Here is a 24,540-nt window from a genome sequence, read left to right as displayed (position 1 = left end):
TCGGTTACCGCGCTGTCTCCTCGGTTACCACGCTGTTAGCTCACTATGCTGTCCCCTCGCTTACCACGCTGTCCCCTCGGTTACCACGCTGTCCTCTCGGTTACCACGCTGTCCCTTCGGTTACCACGCTGTCCCCATAGTGACCATGCTGTGTCCTCGGTTACCACACTGTCCCCTCGGTTACCACGCTGTCTCCTCGGTTACCACGCTCTCTCCTCGGTTACCACGTTGTCCTCTCGGTTTCCGCACTGTCCCCTCGGTTACCACGCTGTCCCCTCGGTTACCGCGCTGGCTCCTCGGTTACCATGCTGTCCCCTCGGTAACCATGCTGTCCCCTGGGTTGCCGCGCTGTCCCCTCCGTTACCACGCTGTCCTCTCCGTTACCGCGCTGTCCTCTTGGTTGCCACACTGTCCCCTCGGTTACCACGCTGTCCTCTCGGTTGCCGCACTGTCCCCACGGTTACCACACTGTCCCCTCGGTTACCGCGCTGTCCCCTCAGTCAACACGCTGTCTCCTCGGTTACCGCGATGGCTCCTCGGTTACCGCGCTGTCCCGTCGGTTACCGCGCTGCCCCATCGGCTACCTTGCTGTCCCCTCGGTTACCACGCTGTCCCCTCGGTTACCGCGCTGGTTCCTCGGTTACCACGCTGTCACCTCGGTTACCGTGCTATCCCCTCAGTTACAACGCTGTCCTCTCGGATGCCGCGCTGTCTCCTCGGTTACCGCGCTGGCTCCTCGGTTACCGCGCTGGCTCCTCGGTTACCGCGCTGGCTCCTCGGTTACCGCGCTGTCCCCTCGGTCACCACACTGTCCCCTCGGTTACCACGCTGTCGCCTCGGTCACCGCGCTGTCCCCTCGGTTACCACACTGTCCCCTCGGTTACCACGCTGTTCCCTCACTACGCTGTCCCCTCGGTTACCACGCTGTCCCCTCGGTTACCGCACTGCCCCCCTCGGCTACCGCACTGCCCCCCTCGGCTACCGCACTGCCCCCCACGGTTACCACACTGTCCCCTCGGTTACCATGCTGTCCGCTCGGTTGCCGCGCTGTCCCCTCGGTTGCCGCGCTGTCCCCTCGGTTACCACGCTGTCCTCTCGGTTGCCACACTGTCCCCTCGGTTACCGCACTGTCCCCACGGTTACCACACTGTCCCCTCGGTTACCACGCTCTTCCCTCAGTTACCACACTGTCCCCTCGGTTGCCGCGCTGTCCCCTCGGTTACCACGCTGTCCTCTCGGTTGCCACACTGTCCCCTCGGTTACCACGCTGTCCTCTCGGTTGCCGCACTGTCCACACGGTTACCACACTGTCCCCTCGGTTCCTGCGCTGTCCCCTCGGTGACCACGCTGTCCCCTCGGTTACCGCGCTGGCTCCTCGGTTACCACGCTGTCACCTCGGTTACCACGCTGTCCCCTCGGTTACCGCGCTGGCTCCTCGGTTACCGCGCTGTCCCCTCGGTTACCGCGCTGTCCCCTCGGTTACCGCGCTTTCCCCTCGGTTACCGCGCTGTCTCCTCGGTTACCACGCTGTTAGCTCACTATGCTGTCCCCTCGCTTACCACGCTGTCCCCTCGGTTACCACGCTGTCCTCTCGGTTACCACGCTGTCCCTTCGGTTACCACGCTGTCCCCATAGTTACCATGCTGTGTCCTCGGTTACCACACTGTCCCCTCGGTTACCACGCTGTCTCCTCGGTTACCACGCTCTCTCCTCGGTTACCACGTTGTCCTCTCGGTTTCCGCACTGTCCCCTCGGTTACCACGCTGTCCCCTCGGTTACCGCGCTGGCTCCTCGGTTACCGCGCTGTCCCCTCGGTAACCATGCTGTCCCCTGGGTTGCCGCGCTGTCCCCTCCGTTACCACGCTGTCCTCTCCGTTACCGCGCTGTCCTCTTGGTTGCCACACTGTCCCCTCGGTTACCACGCTGTCCTCTCGGTTGCCGCACTGTCCCCACGGTTACCACACTGTCCCCTCGGTTACCGCGCTGTCCCCTCAGTCAACACGCTGTCTCCTCGGTTACCGCGATGGCTCCTCGGTTACCGCGCTGTCCCGTCGGTTACCGCGCTGCCCCATCGGCTACCTTGCTGTCCCCTCGGTTACCACGCTGTCCCCTCGGTTACCGCGCTGGTTCCTCGGTTACCACGCTGTCACCTCGGTTACCGTGCTATCCCCTCGGTTACAACGCTGTCCTCTCGGATGCCGCGCTGTCTCCTCGGTTACCGCGCTGGCTCCTCGGTTACCGCGCTGGCTCCTCGGTTACCGCGCTGGCTCCTCGGTTACCGCGCTGTCCCCTCGGTTACCGCGCTGGCTCCTCGGTTACCGCGCTGTCCCCTCGGTTACCGCGCTGTCCCCTCGGTTACCGCGCTGCCCCCCACGGTTACCACACTATCCCCTCGGTTACCACGCTGTTCCCTCACTACGCTGTCCCCACGGTTACCACACTGTCCACTCGGTTACCATGCTGTCCGCTCGGTTGCCGCGCTGTCCCCTCGGTTGCCGCGCTGTCCCCTTGGTTACCACGCTGTCCTCTCGGTTGCCACACTGTCCCCTCGGTTGCCGCGCTGTCCCCTCGGTTGCCGCGCTGTCCCCTTGGTTACCACGCTGTCCTCTCGGTTGCCACACTGTCCCCTCGGTTACCACGCTGTCCTCTCGGTTGCCGCACTGTCCACACGGTTACCACACTGTCCCCTCGGTTCCCGCGCTGTCCCCTTGGTGACCACGCTGTCCCCTCGGTTACCGCGCTGGCTCCTCGGTGACCACGCTGTCACCTCGGTTACCGCGCTGGCTCCTCGGTTACCGCGCTGTCCCCTCAGTTACCGCGCTGTCCCCTCGGTTACCGCGCTTTCCCGTCGGTTACCACACTGTCGCCTCGGTTACCACACTGTCGCCTCGGTCACCGCGCTGTCCCCTCGGTTACCACACTGTCGCCTCGGTTACCGCGCTGTCCCCTCGGTTACCGCGCTGTCCCCTCGGTCACCGCGCTGTCCCCTCGGTTACCACACTGTCGCCTCGGTCACCGCGCTGTCCCCTCGGTCACCACACTGTCCCCTCGGTTACCACGCTGTCGCCTCGGTCACCGCGCTGTCCCCTCGGTTACCACACTGTCGCCTCGGTTACCACACTGTCGCCTCGGTCACCGCGCTGTCCCCTCGGTTACCACACTGTCGCCTCGGTTACCACACTGTCGCCTCGGTCACCGCGCTGTCCCCTCGGTTACCACACTGTCGCCTCGGTTACCGCGCTGTCCCCTCGGTTACCACACTGTCGCCTCGATTACCGCGCTGTCCCCTCGGTTACCATGCTATCCCCTCGGTTACCGCGCTGTCCCCTCGGTTACCACACTGTCGCCTCGGTTATCGCGCTGTCTCCTCGGTCACCATGCTGTCCCCTCGGTCACCGCGCTGGCTCCTCGGTTACCGCGCTGTCCCCTCGGTTACCACGCTGTCCCCTCGGTTACCGCGCTGTCCCCTCGGTTACCGCGCTGGCTCCTCGGTTACCGCGCTGTCCCCTCGGTCACCGCGCTGTCCCCTCGGTTACCGCGCTGGCTCCTCGGTTACCGCGCTGTCCCCACGGTTACCGCGCTGGCTCCTCGGTTACCGCGCTGTCCCCTCGGTTACCGCGCTGTCCCCTCGGTTACCGCGCTGTCCCCTCGTTTACCGCGCTGTCCCCTCGGTTACCGCGCTGGCTCCTCGGTTACCACGCTGTCCCCTCGGTCACCGCGCTGGCTCCTCGGTTACCGCGCTGTCCGCTCGGTTACCACGCTGTCCCCTCGGTTACCGCACTGTCCCCTCGGTTACCACGCTGTTCCCTCACTACGCTGTCCCCTCGCTTACCACGCTGTCCTCTCGGTTGCCACACTGTCCCCTCGGTTACCATGCTGTCCTCTCGGTTGCCACACTGTCCCCTCGGTTACCATGCTGTCCTCTCGGTTGCCGCACTGTCCCCACGGTTACCACACTGTCCCCTCGGTTACCACACTGTCCCCTCGGTTACCGCGCTGTCCTCTCCGTTAGCACGCTGTCCCCTCAGTTACCACGCTGACCTCTCGGTTGCCACACTGTCCCCTCGGTTACCACATTGTCCCCTCGGTTACCGCACTGTCCCCTCGGTTACCACACTGTCCTCTCAGTTACCACACTGTCCCCTCGGTTGCCGCGCTGTCCCCTCGGTTGCCGCACTGTCCCCACGGTTACCACACTGTCCCCTCGGTTGCCGCGCTGTCCCCTCGGTTACCACACTGTCCTCTCAGTTACCACACTGTCCCCTCGGTTGCCGCGCTGTCCCCTCGGTTACCACACTGTCCTCTCGGTTACCACACTGTCCTCTCGGTTACCGCGCTGTCTCCTCGGTTTCCACCTGTCTCCTCGGTAGTCACGCTTTCCCCTAGGTTACTGCGATGGCTCCTCGGTTACCACGCTGTTCCCTCGGTTACCGTTCTGTCCCCTCGGTTGCCGCGCTGTCGCCTCGGTTACCACGCTCTCTCCTCGGTTACCACGTTCTCTCGTCGGTTACCACGCTGTCCCCTCGGTTACCGGGATGGCTCCTCGGTTACCACGCTGTTCCCTCGGTTACCGTTCTGTCCCCTCGGTTACCACGCTGTCCTCTCGGTTGCCACACTGTCCCCTCGGTTACCACGCTGTCTTCTCGGTTACCACGCTCTCTCCTCGGTTACCACGTTGTCCTCTCGGTTTCCGCACTGTCCCCTCGGTTACCACGCTGTCCCCTCGGTTACCGCGCTGGCTCCTCGGTTACCATGCTGTCCCCTCGGTAACCATGCTGTTCCCTGGGTTGCCGCGCTGTCCCCTCCGTTACCACGCTGTCCTCTCCGTTACCGCGCTGTTCCCTCAGTCAACACGCTGTCTCCTCGGTTACCGCGATGGCTCCTCGGTTACCACGCTGTCCCGTCGGTTACCGCGCTGCCCCAACGGCTACCTTGCTGTCCCCTCGGTTACCACGCTGTCCCCTCGGTTACCGCGCTGGTTCCTCGGTTACCACGCTGTCACCTCGGTTACCGTGCTGTCCCCTCGGTTACCACGCTGTCCTCTCGGGTGCCGCGCTGTCTCCTCGGTTACCGCGCTGGCTCTTCGGTTACCGCGCTGTCCCCTCGGTTACCGCGCTGGCTCCTCGGTTACCGCGCTGTCCCCTCGGTTACCGCGCTGTCCCCTCGGTTACCGCGCTGCCCCCCACGGTTACCACACTGTCCCCTCGGTTACCACGCTGTTCCCTCACTACGCTGTCCCCTCGGTTACCACGCTGTCCCCTCGGTTACCGCACTGCCCCCCTCGGCTACCGCACTGCCCCCCACGGTTACCACACTGTCCCCTCGGTTACCATGCTGTCCGCTCGGTTGCCGCGCTGTCCCCTCGGTTGCCGCGCTGTCCCCTCGGTTACCACGCTGTCCTCTCGGTTGCCACACTGTCCCCTCGGTTACCGCGCTGTCCTCTCGGTTGCCGCACTGTCCCCACGGTTACTACACTGTCCCCTCGGTTACCACGCTCTTCCCTCAGTTACCACACTGTCCCCTCGGTTGCCGCGCTGTCCCCTCGGTTACGACGCTGTCCTCTCGGTTGCCACACTGTCCCCTCGGTTACCACGCTGTCCTCTCGGTTGCCGCACTGTCCACACGGTTACCACACTGTCCCCTCGGTTCCCGCGCTGTCCCCTTGGTGACCACGCTGTCCCCTCGGTTACCGCGCTGGCTCCTCGGTTACCACGCTGTCACCTCGGTTACCACGCTGTCCCCTCGGTTACCGCGCTGGCTCCTCGGTTACCGCGCTGTCCCCTCGGTTACCGCGCTGTCCCCACGGTTAACGCGCTTTCCCCTCGGTTACCGCGCTGTCCCCTCGGTTACCACGCTGTCCTCTCGGTTACCACGCTGTCCCTTCGGTTACCACGCTGTCCCCATAGTTACCATGCTGTGTCCTCGGTTACCACACTGTCCCCTCGGTTACCACGCTGTCTCCTCGGTTACCACGCTCTCTCCTCGGTTACCACGTTGTCCTCTCGGTTTCCGCACTGTCCCCTCGGTTACCACGCTGTCCCCTCGGTTACCGCGCTGGCTCCTCGGTTACCATGCTGTCCCCTCGGTAACCATGCTGTCCCCTGGGTTGCCGCGCTGTCCCCTCCGTTACCACGCTGTCCTCTCCGTTACCGCGCTGTCCTCTTGGTTGCCACACTGTCCCCTCGGTTACCACGCTGTCCTCTCGGTTGCCGCACTGTCCCCACGGTTACCACACTGTCCCCTCGGTTACCGCGCTGTCCCCTCAGTCAACACGCTGTCTCCTCGGTTACCGCGATGGCTCCTCGGTTACCGCGCTGTCCCGTCGGTTACCGCGCTGCCCCATCGGCTACCTTGCTGTCCCCTCGGTTACCACGCTGTCCCCTCGGTTACCGCGCTGGTTCCTCGGTTACCACGCTCTCCCCTCGGTTACAACGCTGTCCTCTCGGATGCCGCGCTGTCTCCTCGGTTACCGCGCTGGCTCCTCGGTTACCGCGCTGGCTCCTCGGTTACCGCGCTAGCTCCTCGGTTACCGCGCTGTCCCCTCGGTTACCGCGCTGGCTCCTTGGTTACCGCGCTGTCCCCTCGGTTACCGCGCTGTCCCCTCGGTTACCGCGCTGCCCCCCACGGTTACCACACTGTCCCCTCGGTTACCACGCTGTTCCCTCACTACGCTGTCCCCACGGTTACCACACTGTCCCCTCGGTTACCATGCTGTCCGCTCGGTTGCCGCGCTGTCCCCTCGGTTGCCGCGCTGTCCCCTTGGTTACCACGCTGTCCTCTCGGTTGCCACACTGTCCCCTCGGTTACCGCACTGTCCTCTCGGTTGCCGCACTGTCCCCACGGTTACCACACTGTCCCCTCGGTTACCACGCTCTTCCCTCAGTTACCACACTGTCCCCTCGGTTGCCGCGCTGTCCCCTCGGTTACCACGCTGTCCTCTCGGTTGCCACACTGTCCCCTCGGTTACCACGCTGTCCTCTCGGTTGCCGCACTGTCCACACGGTTACCACACTGTCCCCTCGGTTCCCGCGCTGTCCCCTTGGTGACCACGCTGTCCCCTCGGTTACCGCGCTGGCTCCTCGGTGACCACGCTGTCACCTCGGTTACCGCGCTGGCTCCTCGGTTACCGCGCTGTCCCCTCAGTTACCGCGCTGTCCCCTCGGTTACCGCGCTTTCCCCTCGGTTACCGCGCTGTCTCCTCGGTTACCACGCTGTTAGCTCACTATGCTGTCCCCTCGCTTACCACGCTGTCCCCTCGGTTACCACGCTGTCCTCTCGGTTACCACGCTGTCCCTTCGGTTACCACGCTGTCCCCTCAGTTACCATGCTGTGTCCTCGGTTACGACGCGAACCTCTCGGTTACTACGCTGTCCCCTAGGTTACCATGTTCTTCCCTCGGTTACCTCGCTGTCTCCTCGGTTTTCGCCCTGCCTCCTCGGTTACCACCTGTCTCCTCGGTTACCACGCTGTCTCCTCGGTTATCACGCTTTCACCTCGGATACCGCGCTGTCTCCTCGGTTACCACGCTGTCCACTCGGTTACCGCGATGTCTCCTCGGTTACCGCGCTGTCCCATCGGTTACCACGCTGTCCCTCGGTTACCGCGTTTTCCTCTCGGTTACCACCTGTCTCCTCGGTTACCACCTGTCTCCTCGGTCACCACGCTGTTCCCCCAGTAACTATGGTGGCTCCTCGGTTACGCCGCTGTCCCGTCGGTTACCACGCTGTCCCCTAGGTTACCACGCTGTCCCCTCGGTTACCACACTGTCCCCTCGGTTACGACGCTGTCCCATCGGTTACCTTGCTGTCCCCTCGGTTACCACACTGTCCCCTCGGTTACCGCGCTGTCCCCTCGGTTACCGCGCTGTCCCCTCGGTTACCGCGCTGTCCCCTCGGTTACCACCCTGTCTCCTCGGTTTCCACCCTGTCTCCTCGGTTACCGCGCTGTCTCCTCGGTTACCAACTGTCTCCTCGGTTACCACGCTGTCACCTCGGTTATCACGCTGTCACCTCGGTTACCACGCTGTCTCCTCGGTTATCACGCTTTCCCCTCGGTTACCGCGATGTCTCCTCGGTTACCGCGCTGTCCCCTCGGTTACCACGCTGATCGCTCGGTTACCACGCTGTCCCCTCGGTTATCACGCTGTCCCCTCGGTTACCACGCTGTCCCCAAGGTTACCACGCTTCCCACCTCGGTTACCACGCTGTCTCCTCGGTTACCACGCTGTCCCTTCGGTTACCACGCTGTCCCCAAGGTTACCACGCTGTCCCCTCGGTTACCACGCTGTCCCCAAGGTTACCACGCTTCCCACCTCGGTTACCACGAAGTCCCCTCGGTTACCACGCTGTCTCCTCGGTTATCACACTTTCCCCACGGTTACCGCGTTGTCTCCTCGGTTACCACGCTGTCCCCTCGGTTACCGCGATGGCTCCTCGTTTACCACGCTGTTCCCTCGGTTACCGTTCTGTCCCCTCGGTTGCCGCGCTGTCCCCTCGGTTACCACGCTGTCCTCTCGGTTGCCACACTGTCCCCTCGGTTACCACGCTGTCCTCTCGGTTGCCGCACTGTCCCCACGGTTACCACACTGTCCCCTCCGTTACAACGCTGTCCTCTCGGTTACCACGCTGTCCTCTCGGTTACCACACTGTCCCCTCCGTTACAACGCTGTCCTCTCCGTTACCGCGCTGTCCTCTCGGTTGCCACACTGTCCCCTCGGTTACCACGCTGTTCTCTCGGCTGCCGCACTGTCCCCACGGTTACCACACTGTCCCCTCGGTTACCATGCTGTCCGCTCGGTTGCCGCGCTGTCCCCTCGGTTGCCGCGCTGTCCCCTCGGTTACCACGCTGTCCTCTCGGTTGCCGCACTGTCCCCTCGGTTACCGCGCTGTCCTCTCGGTTGCCGCACTGTCCCCACGGTTACCACACTGTCCCCTCGGTTACCGCGCTGTCCCCTCAGTTACCACGCTGTCCTCTCGGTTGCCACACTGTACCCTCGGTTACCACACTGTCCCCTCGGTTACCACGCTGTCCCCTCGGTTGCCGCGCTGTCCTCTCGGTTGCCGCTCTGTCCACACGGTGACCACGCTGTACCCTCGGTTACCGCGCTGGCTCCTCGGTTACCGCGCTGGCTCCTCGGTTACCACGCTGTCACCTCGGTTACCATGCTGTCCCCTCGGTTACCGCGCTGGCTCCTCGGTTACCGCGCTGTCCCCTCGGTTACCGCGCTGTCCCCTCGGTTACCGCGCTGTCCCCTCGGTTACCGCGCTGTCTCCTCGGTTACCGCGCTGTCTCCTCGGTTACCGCTCTGGCTCCTCGGTTACCACGCTGTCACCTCGGTTACCACGCTGTCCCCTCGGTTACCGCGCTGTCCCCTCGGTTACCGCGCTGTCTCCTCGGTTACCATGCTGTTAGCTCACTATGCTGTCCCCTCGCTTACCACGCTGTCCTCTCGGTTGCCGCGCTGTCCCCTCGGTTACCACGCTGTCCTCTCGGTTACCACGCTGTCCCCTCGGTTACCACGCTGTCCCCTCAGTTACAACGCTGTGTCCTCGGTTACCACGCGAACCTCTCGGTTACTACGCTGTCCCCTAGGTTACCATGTTCTTCCCTCGGTTACCTCGCTGTCCCCTCGGTTTCCACCCTGCCTCCTCGGTTACCACCTGTCTCCTCGGTTACCACCTGTCTCCTCGGTTACCGCGCTGTCTCCTCGGTTATCACGTTTTCCTCTCGGTTACCACCTGTCTCCTCGGTTACCACCTGTCCCCTCGGTTACGACGCTGTCCCATCGGTTACCTTGCTGTCCCCTCGGTTACCACGCTGTCCCCAAGGTTACCACGCTTCCCACCTCGGTTACCACGCTGTCTCCTCGGTTACCACGCTGTCCCTTCGGTTAACACGCTGTCCCCAAGGTTACCACGCTGTCCCCTCGGTTACCACGCTGTCCCCAAGGTTACCACGCTTCCCACCTCGGTTACCACGAAGTCCCCTTGGTTACCACGCTGTCTCCTCGGTTATCACACTTTCCCCACGGTTACCGCGTTGTCTCCTCGGTTACCACGCTGTCCCCTCGGTTACCGCGATGGCTCCTCGTTTACCACGCTTTTCCCTCGGTTACCGTTCTGTCCCCTCGGTTGCCGCGCTGTCCCCTCGGTTACCACGCTGTCCTCTCGGTTGCCACACTGTCCCCTCGGTTACCAAGCTGTCCTCTCGGTTGCCGCACTGTCCCCACGGTTACCACACTGTCCCCTCCGTTACAACGCTGTCCTCTCGGTTACCACGCTGTCCTCTCGGTTACCACACTGTCCCCTCCGTTACAACGCTGTCCTCTCCGTTACCACGCTGTTCTCTCGGCTGCCGCACTGTCCCCTCGGTTACCATGCTGTCCTCTCGGTTGCCACACTGTACCCTCGGTTACCATGCTGTCCGCTCGGTTGCCGCGCTGTCCCCTCGGTTGCCGCGCTGTCCCCTCGGTTACCACGCTGTCCTCTCGGTTGCCACACTGTACCCTCGGTTACCACACTGTCCCCTCGGTTACCACGCTGTCCCCTCGGTTACCGCGCTGTCCCCTCAGTTACCACGCTGTCCTCTCGGTTGCCACACTGTACCCTCGGTTACCACACTGTCCCCTCGGTTACCACGCTGTCCCCTCGGTTGCCGCGCTGTCCTCTCGGTTGCCGCTCTGTCCACACGGTGACCACGCTGTACCCTCGGTTACCGCGCTGGCTCCTCGGTTACCGCGCTGGCTCCTCGGTTACCACGCTGTCACCTCGGTTACCATGCTGTCCCCTCGGTTACCGCGCTGGCTCCTCGGTTACCGCGCTGTCCCCTCGGTTACCGCGCTGTCCCCTCGGTTACCGCGCTGTCTCCTCGGTTACCGCGCTGTCTCCTCGGTTACCGCTCTGGCTCCTCGGTTACCACGCTGTCACCTCGGTTACCACGCTGTCCCCTCGGTTACCGCGCTGTCCCCTCGGTTACCATGCTGTTAGCTCACTATGCTGTCCCCTCGCTTACCACGCTGTCCTCTCGGTTGCCGCGCTGTCCCCTCGGTTACCACGCTGTCCCTTCGGTTACCACGCTGTCCCCTCAGTTACAACGCTGTGTCCTCGGTTACCACGCGAACCTCTCGGTTACTACGCTGTCCCCTAGGTTACCATGTTCTTCCCTCGGTTACCTCGCTGTCTCCTCGGTTTCCACCCTGCCTCCTCGGTTACCACCTGTCTCCTCGGTTACCACCTGTCTCCTCGGTTACCGCGCTGTCTCCTCGGTTACCACGCTGTCTCCTCGGTTATCACGCTTTCACCTCGGACACCGCGCTGTCCCATCGGTTACCACGCTGTCCCTCGGTTACCACGTTTTCCTCTCGGTTACCACCTGTCTCCTCGGTTACGACGCTGTCCCATCGGTTACCTTGCTGTCTCCTCGGTTACCGCGCTGTCTCCTCGGTTACCACGCTGTCTCCTCGGTTATCACGCTTTCACCTCGGACACCGCGCTGTCCCATCGGTTACCACGCTGTCCCTCGGTTACCACGTTTTCCTCTCGGTTACCACCTGTCCCCTCGGTTACGACGCTGTCCCATCGGTTACCTTGCTGTCTCCTCGGTTACCACGCTGTCCCCTCGGTTACCGCGATGGCTCCTCGGTTACTATGCTGTTCCCAAGGTTACCGTTCTGTCCCATCGGTTACCGCGCTGCCCCATCGGCTACCTTGCTGTCCCCTCGGTTACCACGCTGTCCCCTCAGTTACCGCGCTGGCTCCTCGGTTACCACGCTGTCACCTCAGTTACCGCGCTGGCTCCTCGGTTACCACGCTGTCCCCTCAGTTACCGCGCTGGCTCCTCGGTTACCACGCTGTCACCTCAGTTACAACGCTGTGTCCTCGGTTACCACGCGAACCTCTCGGTTACTACGCTGTCCCCTAGGTTACCATGTTCTTCCCTCGGTTACCTCGCTGTCTCCTCGGTTTTCGCCCTGCCTCCTCGGTTACCACCTGTCTCCTCGGTTACCGCGCTGTCTCCTCGGTTATCACGCTGTCCCATCGGTTATCACGCTGTCCCATCGGTTACCACCTGTCTCCTCGGTTCCCTCGCTGTCTCCTCGGTCACCACGCTGTTCCCCCAGTAACTATGGTGGCTCCTCGGTTACGCCGCTGTCCCCTCGGTTACCGCGCTGTCCCCTAGGTTACCACGCTGTCCCCTCGGTTACCACACTGTCCCCTCGGTTACGACGCTGTCCCATCGGTTACCTTGCTGTCCCCTCGGTTACGACGCTGTCCCCTCGGTTACCGCGATGGCTCCTCGGTTACTATGCTGTTCCCAAGGTTACCGCGCTGTCCCATCGGTTACCGCGCTGCCCCATCGGCTACCTTGCTGTCCCCTCGGTTACCACACTGTCCCCTCGGTTACCGCGGTGTCCCCTCGGTTACCACGCTGTCCTCTCAGGTGCCGCGCTGTCGCCTCGGTTACCGCACTGGCTCCTCGGTTACCACACTGTCCCCTCAGTTACCATGCTGTCCCCTCGGTTACCACGCTGTCCTCTCGGTTGCCACACTGTCCCCACAGTTACCGCGCTGTCTCCTCGGTTTCCACCTGTCTCCTCGGTAGTCACGCTTTCCCCTCGGTTACTGCGATGGCTCCTCGGTTACCGCGCTGTCTCCTCGGTTACCGCGCTGGCTCCTCGGTTACCACGCTGTCACCTCGGTAGTCACGCTTTCCCCTCGGTTACTGCGATGGCTCCTCGGTTCCCGCGCTGTCCCCTCGGTTACCGCGCTGGCTCCTCGGTTACCACGCTGTCACCTCGGTTACCACGCTGTCCCCTCGGTTACCGCGTTGGCTCCTCGGTTACCGCGCTGTCCCCTCGGTTACCGCGCTGTCCCCTCGGTTACCGCGCTGTCCCCTCGGTTACCGCGCTGTCTCCTCGGTTACCACGCTGTCTCCTCGGTTATCGTGCTTTCACCTCGGATACCGCTCTGTCTCCTCGGTTACCACGCTGTCCACTCGGTTACTGCGATGTCTCCTCGGTTACCGCGCTGTCCCATCGGTTACCACGCTGTCCTCTCGGTTACCGCGTTTTCCTCTCGGTTACCACCTGTCTCCTCGGTTACCACATGTCTCCTCAGTTTCCACGCTGTCTCCTCGGTTACCACACTGTACCCTCGGTTACCGCGCTGTCCCCTCGGTTACCACGCTGTCCCCTCAGTTACCGCGCTGTCTCCTCAGTTTCCACGCTGTCTCCTCGGTTTCCACGCTGTCTCCTCGGTTACCACGCTGTCCCCTCGGTTACCACGCTGTCTCCTCGGTTTCCACGCTGTCTCCTCGGTTACCACGCTGTCCCCTCGGTTACCACGCTGTCTCCTCGGTTTCCACGCTGTCTCCTCGGTTACCACGCTGTCTCCTCGCTTACCACGCTGTCCTCTTGGTTACCACACTGTCCCCTCGGTTCCCACGATGTCCTGTCCATTACCGCGCTGTCTCTTCTGTTACCACGCTGTCCCCTCGGTTACCACGCTGTCCCCTCGGTTACCACTCTGTCTCCTCGGTTACCACGCTGTCCCCTCGGTTACCACGCTGTCCCTTCGGTTACCGCGCTGGCTCCTCGGTTACCACGCTGTCCCCTAGGTTACCACGCTCTTCCCTCGGTTACCGCGATGGCTCCTCGGTTACCGCGCTGTTCCCTCGCAACGATGTCCCCGCGCTTACCATGCTGTCTCCTCGGTTACCACGCTGTCTCCTCGGTTATCACGCTTTCACCTCGGATACCGCGCTGTCCACTCGGTTACCGCGATGTCTCCTCGGTTACCGCGTTGTCCCATCGGTTACCACGTTTTCCTCTCGGTTACCACCTGTCTCCTCGGTTACCACATGTCTCCTCAGTTTCCACGCTGTCTCCTCGGTTACCACACTGTACCCTCGGTTACCACGCTGTCTCCTCGGTTTCCACGCTGTCTCCTCGGTTACCACGCTGTCCCCTCAGTTACCGCGCTGTCTCCTCGGTTTCCACGCTGTCCCCTCGGTTACCACGCTGTCTCCTCGGTTACCACGCTGTCCCCTCGGTTACCACGCTGTCCCTTCGGTTACCGCGCTGGCTCCTCGGTTACCACGCTGTCCCCTAGGTTACCACGCTCTTCCCTCGGTTACCGCGATGGCTCCTCGGTTACCGCGCTGTTCCCTCACAACGATGTCCCCGCGCTTACCATGCTGTCTCCTCGGTTACCACGCTGTCTCCTCGGTTATCACGCTTTCACCTCGGATACCGCGCTGTCCACTCGGTTACCGCGATGTCTCCTCGGTTACCGCGTTGTCCCATCGGTTACCACGTTTTCCTCTCGGTTACCACCTGTCTCCTCGGTTACCACATGTCTCCTCAGTTTCCACGCTGTCTCCTCGGTTACCACACTGTACCCTCGGTTACCACGCTGTCTCCTCGGTTTCCACGCTGTCTCCTCGGTTACCACGCTGTCCCCTCAGTTACCGCGCTGTCTCCTCGGTTTCCACGCTGTCCCCTCGGTTACCACGCTGTCTCCTCGGTTACCACGCTGTCCCCTCGGTTACCACGCTGTCCCTTCGGTTACCGCGCTGGCTCCTCGGTTACCACGCTGTCCCCTAGGTTACCACGCTCTTCCCTCGGTTACCGCGATGGCTCCTCGGTTACCACGCTGTCCCCTCGGTTACCACGCTTTCTCCTCGGTTACCACACTCTCTCCTCGGTTACCTCGCTGTCCCCACGGTTACCACACTGGCTCCTCGGTTACCACGCTGTCTCCTCGGTTACCACACTCTCTCCTCGGTTACCTCGTTGTCCCCACGGTTACCACACTGGCTCCTCGGTTACCTTGCTGTCCCCTCGGTTACCACACTGTCCCCTCGGTTACCGCGCTGTCTCCTCGGTTACCAACTGTCTCCTCGGTTACCACGCTGTCACCTCGGTTATCACGCTTTCCCCTCGGTTACCGCGATGTCTCCTCGGTTACCGCGCTGTCCCATCGGTTACCACGCTGTCTCCTCGATTATCACGCTGTCACCTCGGTTACTGCAATGGCTCCTCGGTTACCGCGCTGTCCCCTCGGTTACCGCGCTGTCCCCTCGGTTACCGCGCTGTCCCCTCGGTTACCACGCTGTCCCCAAGGTTACCACGCTTCCCACCTCGGTTACCACGCTGTCTCCTCGGTTACCACGCTGTCCCTTCGGTTACCACGCTGTCCCCAAGGTTACCACGCTGTCCCCTCGGTTACCACGCTGTCCCCAAGGTTACCACGCTTCCCACCTCGGTTACCACGAAGTCCCCTCGGTTACCACGCTGTCCCCTCGGTTAACGCACTGGCTCCTAGGTTACCGCGCTGTCCCCTCGGTTACCACGCTGTCTCCTCGGTTATCACACTTTCCCCACGGTTACCGCGTTGTCTCCTCGGTTACCACGCTGTTCCCTCGGTTACCGTTCTGTCCCCTCGGTTGCCGCGCTGTCCCCTCGGTTACCACGCTGTCCTCTCGGTTGCCACACTGTCCCCTCGGTTACCACGCTGTCCCCTCGGTTACTGCGATGGCTCCTCGTTTACCACGCTGTTCCCTCGGTTACCGTTCTGTCCCCTCGGTTGCCGCGCTGTCCCCTCGGTTACCACGCTGTTCTCTCGGTTGCCGCACTGTCCCCACGGTTACCACACTGTCCCCTCCGTTACAACGCTGTCCTCTCGGTTACCACGCTGTCCCCTCCGTTACAACGCTGTCCTCTCGGTTACCACGCTGTCCTCTCGGTTACCACACTGTCCTCTCCGTTACCGCGCTGTCCTCTCGGTTGCCACACTGTCCCCTCGGTTACCATGCTGTCCGCTCGGTTGCCGCGCTGTCCCCTCGGTTGCCGCGCTGTCCCCGCGGTTACCACGCTGTCCTCTCGGTTGCCACACTGTCCCCTCGGTTACCGCGCTGTCCTCTCGGTTGCCCCACTGTCCCCTCGGTTACCGCGCTGTCCCCTCAGTTACCACGCTGTCCTCTCGGTTGCCGCACTGTCCCCTCAGTTACCACACTGTCCCCTCGGTTACCGCGCTGTCCCCTCAGTTACCACGCTGTCCTCTCGGTTGCCACACTGTACCCTCGGTTACCACACTGTCCCCTCGGTTACCACGCTGTCCCCTCGGTTGCCGCGCTGTCCCCTCGGTTACCACGCTGTCCTCTCGGTTGCCACACTGTACCCTCGGTTACCACACTGTCCCCTCAGTTACCACGCTGTCCCCTCGGTTACCGCGCTGTCCCCTCAGTTACCACGCTGTCCTCTCGGTTGCCACACTGTACCCTCGGTTACCACACTGTCCCCTCGGTTGCCACACTGCACCCTCGGTTACCACACTGTCCCCTCGGTTACCACGCTGTCCCCTCGGTTACCGCGCTGTCCCCTCAGTTACCACGCTGTCCTCTCGGTTGCCACACTGTACCCTCGGTTGCCGCTCTGTCCACACGGTGACCACGCTGTACCCTCGGTTACCGCGCTGGCTCCTCGGTTACCGCGCTGGCTCCTCGGTTACCGCGCTGTCACCTCGGTTACCATGCTGTCCCCTCGGTTACCGCGCTGTCCCCTCGGTTACCGCGCTGTCTCCTCGGTTACCGCGCTGTCCCCTCGGTTACCGCGCTGTCTCCTCGGTTACCGCGCTGCCTCCTCGGTTACCGCTCTGGCTCCTCGGTTACCGCTCTGGCTCCTCGGTTACCACGCTGTCACCTCGGTTACCGCGCTGTCCCCTCGGTTACCGCGCTGTCTCCTCGGTTACCATGCTGTTAGCTCACTATGCTGTCCCCTCGCTTACCACGCTGTCCTCTCGGTTGCCGCGCTGTCCCCTCGGTTACCACGCTGTCCTCTCGGTTACCACGCTGTCCCTTCGGTTACCACGCTGTCCCCTCAGTTACAACGCTGTGTCCTCGGTTACCACGCGAACCTCTCGGTTACTACGCTGTCCCCTAGGTTACCATGTTCTTCCCTCGGTTACCTCGCTGTCTCCTCGGTTTCCACCCTGCCTCCTCGGTTACCACCTGTCTCCTCGGTGACCACCTGTCTCCTCGGTTACCGCGCTGTCTCCTCGGTTATCACGCTGTCCCCCTCGGGTACCACGCTGTCTCCTCGGTTACCACGCTGTCTCCTCGGTTATCACGCTTTCACCTCGGATACCGCGCTGTCCCATCGGTTACCGCGTTTTCCTCTCGGTTACCGCGCTGTCTCCTCGGTTAGCACGCTGTCTCCTCGGTTATCGTGCTTTCACCTCGGATACCGCTCTGTCTCCTCGGTTACCACGCTGTCCACTCGGTTACTGCGATGTCTCCTCGGTTACCGCGCTGTCCCATCGGTTACCACGCTGTCCTCTCGGTTACCGCGTTTTCATCTCGGTTACCACCTGTCTCCTCGGTTACCACGCTGTCTCCTCGGTTACCGCGCTGTCTACTCGGTCACCACGCTGTTCCCCCAGTAACTATGGTGGCTCCTCGGTTACGCCGCTGTCCCGTCGGTTACCACGCTGTCCCCTCGGTTACCACGCTGTCCCCTCGGTTATCACGCTGTCCCCTCGGTTACCACACTGTCCCCTCGGTTACGACGCTGTTCCCTCGGTTACCACGCTGTCCCCACGGTTACCACGCTGTTCCCTCGGTTACCACACTGTCCCCTCGGTTACCACGTTGTCCTCTCGGTTACCGCACTGTCCCCTCGGTTACTGCGCTGGCTCCTCGGTTACCACGCTGTCCCCTCGGTTGTCGCGCTGTCCCCTCGGTTACCATGCTGTCCCCTCGGTTACCGCGCTGTCTCCTCAGTTTCCACGCTGTCTCCTCGGTTTCCACGCTGTCTCCTCGGTTTCCACGCTGTCTCCTTGGTTACCACGCTGTCCCCTCGGTTACCGCGCTGTCTCCTCGGTTACCACGCTGTCCCCTCGGTTACCACGCTGTCCCCTCGATAACCACGCTGTCTCCTCGGTTACCACGCTGTCCCCTCGATTACCACGCTGTCTCCTCGGTTACCACGCTGTCCCCTCGGTTACCACACTGTCCCCTCGGTTACCACGCTGTCCCTTCGGTTACCATGTTCTTCGCTCGGTTACCTCGCTGTCTCCTCGGTTTCCGCCCTGCCTCCTCGGTTACCACCTGTCTCCTCGGTTACCACCTGTCTCCTCGGTTACCGCGCTGTCTCCTCGGTTATCAGGCTGTCCCCTCGGTTACCACGCTGTCTCCTCGGTTACCACGCTGTCTCCTCGGTTATCACGCTTTCACCTCGGATACCGCGCTGTCTCCTCGGTTACCACGCTGTCCACTCGGTTACCACGCTGTCCACTCGGTTACCGCGATGTTTCCTCGGTTACCGCGTTGTCCCATCGGTTACCACGCTGTCCTCTCGGTTACCGCGTTTTCCTCTCGGTTACCACCTGTCTCCTCGGTTACCACACTGTACCCTCGGTTACCGCGCTGTCTCCTCAGTTTCCACGCTGTCTCCTCGGTTTCCACGCTGTCTCCTCGGTTACCACACTGTACCCTCGGTTACCGCGCTGTCCCCTCGGTTACCACGCTGTCCCCTCGGTTACCACCCTGTCCCCTCGGTTACCACGCTGTCCCCTCGGTTACCACCCTGTCCCCTCGGTTACCACGCTGTCCCCTCGGTTACCACGCTGTCCCCTCGGTTACCGCGCTGTCTCCTCAGTTTCCACGCTGTCTCCACGGTTTCCACGCTGTCTCCTCGGTTACCACGCTGTCCCCTCGGTTACCACGCTGTCTCCTCGGTTACCACGCTGTTCCCTCACTACGCTGACCCCTCGGTTACCACGCTGTCCTCTTGGTTACCACACTGTCCCCTCGGTTCCCACGATGTCCTGTCCATTACCGCGCTGTCTCCTCGGTTACCACGCTGTCCCCTCGGTTACCACGCTGTCCCCTCGGTTACCACGCTGTCTCCTCGGTTACCACGCTGTCCCCTCGGTTACCACGCTGTCTCTTCGGTTACCGCGCTGGCTCCTCGGTTACCACGCTGTCCCCTAGGTTACCACGCTCTTCCCTCGGTTACCGCGATGGCTCCTCGGTTACCGCGCTGTTCCCTCACAACGATGTCCCCGCGCTTACCATGCTGTCTCCTCGGTTACCACACTCTCTCCTCGGTTACCTCGCTGTCCCCACGGTTACCACACTGGCTCCTCGGTTACCACGCTGTCTCCTCGGTTACCACACTCTCTCCTCGGTTACCTCGTTGTCCCCACGGTTACCACACTGGCTCCTCGGTTACCACGCTGTCACCTCGGTTACCACGCTGTCCCCTCGGTTACCGCGCTGGCTCCTCGGTTACCGCGCTGTCCCCTCGGTTACCTCGCTGTCCCCTCGGTTACCGCGCTGTCCCCTGGGTTATCACGCTGTCCCCTCGGTTACCACGCTGTCCCCTCACTACGCTGTCCCCTCGCTTACCACACTGTCCCCTCGGTTACCACGCTGTCCTCTCCGTTACCACGCTGTCCCCTCAGTTACTACGCTGTCCTCTCGGTTGCCACACTGTCCCCTCGGTTACCACACTGTCCCCTCGGTTACCACGCTGTCCCCTCGGTTACCACACTGTCCCCTCAGTTACCACACTGTCCCCTCGGTTGCCGCGCGGTCCCCTCGGTTGCCGCGCTGTCCCCTCGGTTGCCGCGCTGTCCCCTCGGTTGCCGCGCTGTCCCCTCGGTTACCACGCTGTCCTCTCGGTTGCCACACTGTCCCCTCGGTTACCACGCTGTCCCCCCGGTTACCGCATTGGCTCCTCGGTTACCGCGCTGTCCCCTCGGTTACCGCGCTGTCCCCTCGGTTACCGCGCTGTCTCCTCGGTTACCAAGCTGTTAGCTCACTATGCTGTCCCCTCGCTTACCACGCTGTCCCCTCGGTTACCGCGCTGTCCCCTCGGTTACCGCGCTGTCTCCTCGGTTACCAAGCTGTTAGCTCACTATGCTGTCCCCTCGCTTACCACGCTGTCCCCTCGCTTACCACGCTGTCCCCTCGGTTACCACGCTGTCCCTTCGGTTACCACGCTGTGTCCTCGGTTACCACGCGAACCTCTCGGTTACTACGCTGTCCCCTAGGTTACCATGTTCTTCGCTCGGTTACCTCGCTGTCTCCTCGGTTTCCGCCTGTCTCCTCGGTTACCACCTGTCTCCTCGGTTACCGCGCTGTCTCCTCGGTTATCAGGCTGTCCCCTCGGTTACCACGCTGTCTCCTCGGTTACCACGCTGTCTCCTCGGTTATCACGCTTTCACCTCTGATACCGCGCTGTCTCCTCGGTTACCACGCTGTCCACTCGGTTACCGCGATGTCTCCTCGGTTACCGCGTTGTCCCATCGGTTACCACGCTGTCCTCTCGGTTACCGCGTTTTCCTCTCGGTTACCACCTGTCTCCTCGGTTACCACATGTCTCCTCGGTTACCACGCTGTCCCCTCGGTTACCGCGTTGTCTCCTCAGTTTCCACGCTGTCTCCTCGGTTACCGCACTGTCCCCTCGGTTACCACGCTGTCCCCTCGGTTACCGCGCTGTCTCCTCGGTTTCCACGCTGTCTCCTCGGTTTCCACGCTGTCTCCTCGGTTTCCACGCTGTCTCCTCGGTTACCACGCTGTCCCTTCGGTTACCACGCTGTCTCCTCGGTTACCACGCTGTTCCCTCACTACGCTGACCCCTCGCTTACCACGCTGTCCTCTTGGTTACCACACTGTCCCCTCGGTTCCCACGATGTCCTGTCCATTACCGCGCTGTCTCCTCGGTTACCACGCTGTCCCCTCGGTTACCACGCTGTCCCCTCGGTTACCACGCTGTCTCCTCGGTTACCACGCTGTCCCCTCGGTTACCACACTGTCCCCTCGGTTACCGCGATGGCTCCTCGGTTACCGCGCTGTTCCCTCACAACGATGTCCCCGCGCTTACCACGCTGTCTCCTCGGTTACCACGCTGTCCCCACGGTTACCACACTGGCTCCTCGGTTACCACGCTGTCACCTCGGTTACCACGCTGTCCCCTCGGTTACCACGCTGTCTCCTCGGTTACCACATTCTCTCCTCGGTTACCTCGCTGTCCCCACGGTTACCACACTGGCTCCTCGGTTACCACGCTGTCACCTCGGTTACCACGCTGTCCACTCGGTTACCGCGATGTCTCCTCGGTTACCGCGTTGTCCCATCGGTTACCACGCTGTCCTCTCGGTTACCGCGTCTTCCTCTCGGTTACCACCTGTCTCCTCGGTTACCACATGTCTCCTCGGTTACCACGCTGTCCTCTCGGTTGCCGCACTGTCCACACGGTTACCACACTGTCCCCTCGGTTCCCGCGCTGTCCCCTCGGTTACCGCGCTGTCTCCTCGGTTACCACATGTCTCCTCGGTTACCACGCTGTCACCTCGGTTACCACGCTGTCCCATCGGTTCCCTCGCTGTCTCCTCGGTCACCACGCTGTTCCCTCGGTTACCACGCTGTCCCCTCGGTTACCACACTGTCCCCTCGGTTACCACACTGTCCCCTCGGTTACGACGCTGTCCCCTCGGTTACCACGCTGTCTCCTCGGTTACCACGCTGTTCCCTCGGTTACCACATTGTCCCCTCGGTTACCACGTTGTCCTCTCGGTTACCGCACTGTCCCCTCGGTTACTGCGCTGGGTCCTCGGTTACCACGCTGTCCCCTCGGTTGTCGCGCTGTCCCCTCAGTTACCATGCTGTCTCCTCGGTTACCGCGCTGTCTCCTCAGTTTCCACGCTGTCTCCTTGGTTTCCACGCTGTCTCCTCGGTTACCACACTGTCCCCTCAGTTACCGCGCTGTCCCCTCGGTTACCACGCTGTCCCCTCGGTTACCACCCTGTCTCCTCGGTTACCACGCTGTCCCCTCGGTTACCACACTGTCCCCTCGGTTACCGCGCTGGCTCCTCGGTTACCACGCTGTCTCCTCGGTTACCACGCTGTCTCCTCGGTTACCACGCTGTTCCCTCACTACGCTGTCCCCTCGCTTACCACGCTGTCCTCTTGGTTACCACACTGTCCCCTCGGTTCCCACGATGTCCTGTCCAATACCGCGCTGTCTCCTCGGTTACCACGCTGTCCCCTCGGTTACCACGCTGTCTCCTCGGTTACCACGCTGTCCCCTTGGTTTCCACGCTGTCTCCTCGGTTGCCACACTGTCCCCTCGGTTACCACACTGTCCCCTCGGTTACCACGCTGTCCCCTCGGTTACCACACTGTCCCCTCAGTTACCACACTGTCCCCTTGGTTGCCGCGCGGTCCCCTCGGTTGCCGCGCTGTCCCCTCGGTTGCCGCGCTGTCCCCTCGGTTGCCGCGCTGTCCCCTCGGTTACCACGCTGTCCTCTCGGTTGCCACACTGTCCCCTCGGTTACCACGCTGTCCCCCCGGTTACCGCATTGGCTCCTCGGTTACCGCGCTGTCCCCTCGGTTACCGCGCTGTCCCCTCGGTTACCGCGCTGTCTCCTCGGTTACCAAGCTGTTAGCTCACTATGCTGTCCCCTCGCTTACCACGCTGTCCCCTCGGTTACCACGCTGTCCTCTCGGTTACCACGCTGTCCCTTCGGTTACCACGCTGTGTCCTCGGTTATCACGCGAACCTCTCGGTTACTACGCTGTCCCCTAGGTTACCATGTTCTTCGCTCGGTTACCTCGCTGTCTCCTCGGTTTCCGCCTGTCTCCTCGGTTACCACCTGTCTCCTCGGTTACCGCGCTGTCTCCTCGGTTATCAGGCTGTCCCCTCGGTTACCACGCTGTCTCCTCGGTTACCACGCTGTCTCCTCGGTTATCACGCTTTCACCTCTGATACCGCGCTGTCTCCTCGGTTACCACGCTGTCCACTCGGTTACCGCGATGTCTCCTCGGTTACCGCGTTGTCCCATCGGTTACCACGCTGTCCCCTCGGTTACCGCGTTGTCTCCTCAGTTTCCACGCTGTCTCCTCGGTTACCGCACAGTCCCCTCGGTTACCACGCTGTCCCCTCGGTTACCGCGCTGTCTCCTCGGTTTCCACGCTGTCTCCTCGGTTTCCACGCTGTCTCCTCGGTTTCCACGCTGTCTCCTCGGTTACCACGCTGTCCCTTCGGTTACCACGCTGTCTCCTCGGTTACCACGCTGTTCCCTCACTACGCTGACCCCTCGCTTACCACGCTGTCCTCTTGGTTACCACACTGTCCCCTCGGTTCCCACGATGTCCTGTCCATTACCGCGCTGTCCCCTCGGTTACCACGCTGTCCCCTCGGTTACCACGCTGTCCCCTCGGTTACCACGCTGTCTCCTCGGTTACCACGCTGTCCCCTCGGTTACCACACTGTCCCCTCGGTTACCGCGATGGCTCCTCGGTTACCGCGCTGTTCCCTCACAACGATGTCCCCGCGCTTACCACGCTGTCTCCTCGGTTACCACGCTGTCCCCACGGTTACCACACTGGCTCCTCGGTTACCACGCTGTCACCTCGGTTACCACGCTGTCCCCTCGGTTACCACGCTGTCTCCTCGGTTACCACATTCTCTCCTCGGTTACCTCGCTGTCCCCACGGTTACCACACTGGCTCCTCGGTTACCACGCTGTCACCTCGGTTACCACGCTGTCCACTCGGTTACCGCGATGTCTCCTCGGTTACCGCGTTGTCCCATCGGTTACCACGCTGTCCTCTCGGTTACCGCGTCTTCCTCTCGGTTACCACCTGTCTCCTCGGTTACCACATGTCTCCTCGGTTACCACGCTGTCCTCTCGGTTGCCGCACTGTCCACACGGTTACCACACTGTCCCCTCGGTTCCCGCGCTGTCCCCTCGGTTACCGCGCTGTCTCCTCGGTTACCACATGTCTCCTCGGTTACCACGCTGTCACCTCGGTTACCACGCTGTCCCATCGGTTCCCTCGCTGTCTCCTCGGTCACCACGCTGTTCCCTCGGTTACCACGCTGTCCCCTCGGTTACCACACTGTCCCCTCGGTTACCACACTGTCCCCTCGGTTACGACGCTGTCCCCTCGGTTACCACGCTGTCTCCTCGGTTACCACGCTGTTCCCTCGGTTACCACATTGTCCCCTCGGTTACCACGTAGTCCTCTCGGTTACCGCACTGTCCCCTCGGTTACTGCGCTGGGTCCTCGGTTACCACGCTGTCCCCTCGGTTGTCGCGCTGTCCCCTCAGTTACCATGCTGTCTCCTCGGTTACCGCGCTGTCTCCTCAGTTTCCACGCTGTCTCCTTGGTTTCCACGCTGTCTCCTCGGTTACCACACTGTCCCCTCAGTTACCGCGCTGTCCCCTCGGTTACCACGCTGTCCCCTCGGTTACCACCCTGTCTCCTCGGTTACCACGCTGTCCCCTCGGTTACCACACTGTCCCCTCGGTTACCGCGCTGGCTCCTCGGTTACCACGCTGTCTCCTCGGTTACCACGCTGTCTCCTCGGTTACCACGCTGTTCCCTCACGACGCTGTCCCCTCGCTTACCACGCTGTCCTCTTGGTTACCACACTGTCCCCTCGGTTCCCACGATGTCCTGTCCAATACCGCGCTGTCTCCTCGGTTACCACGCTGTCCCCTCGGTTACCACGCTGTCTCCTCGGTTACC

Source organism: Scyliorhinus torazame, chromosome 30 (assembly GCF_047496885.1).
Source record: "Scyliorhinus torazame isolate Kashiwa2021f chromosome 30, sScyTor2.1, whole genome shotgun sequence".
NCBI classification, from domain to species: domain Eukaryota; kingdom Metazoa; phylum Chordata; class Chondrichthyes; order Carcharhiniformes; family Scyliorhinidae; genus Scyliorhinus; species Scyliorhinus torazame.
This window is presented reverse-complemented; position numbering follows the sequence as displayed.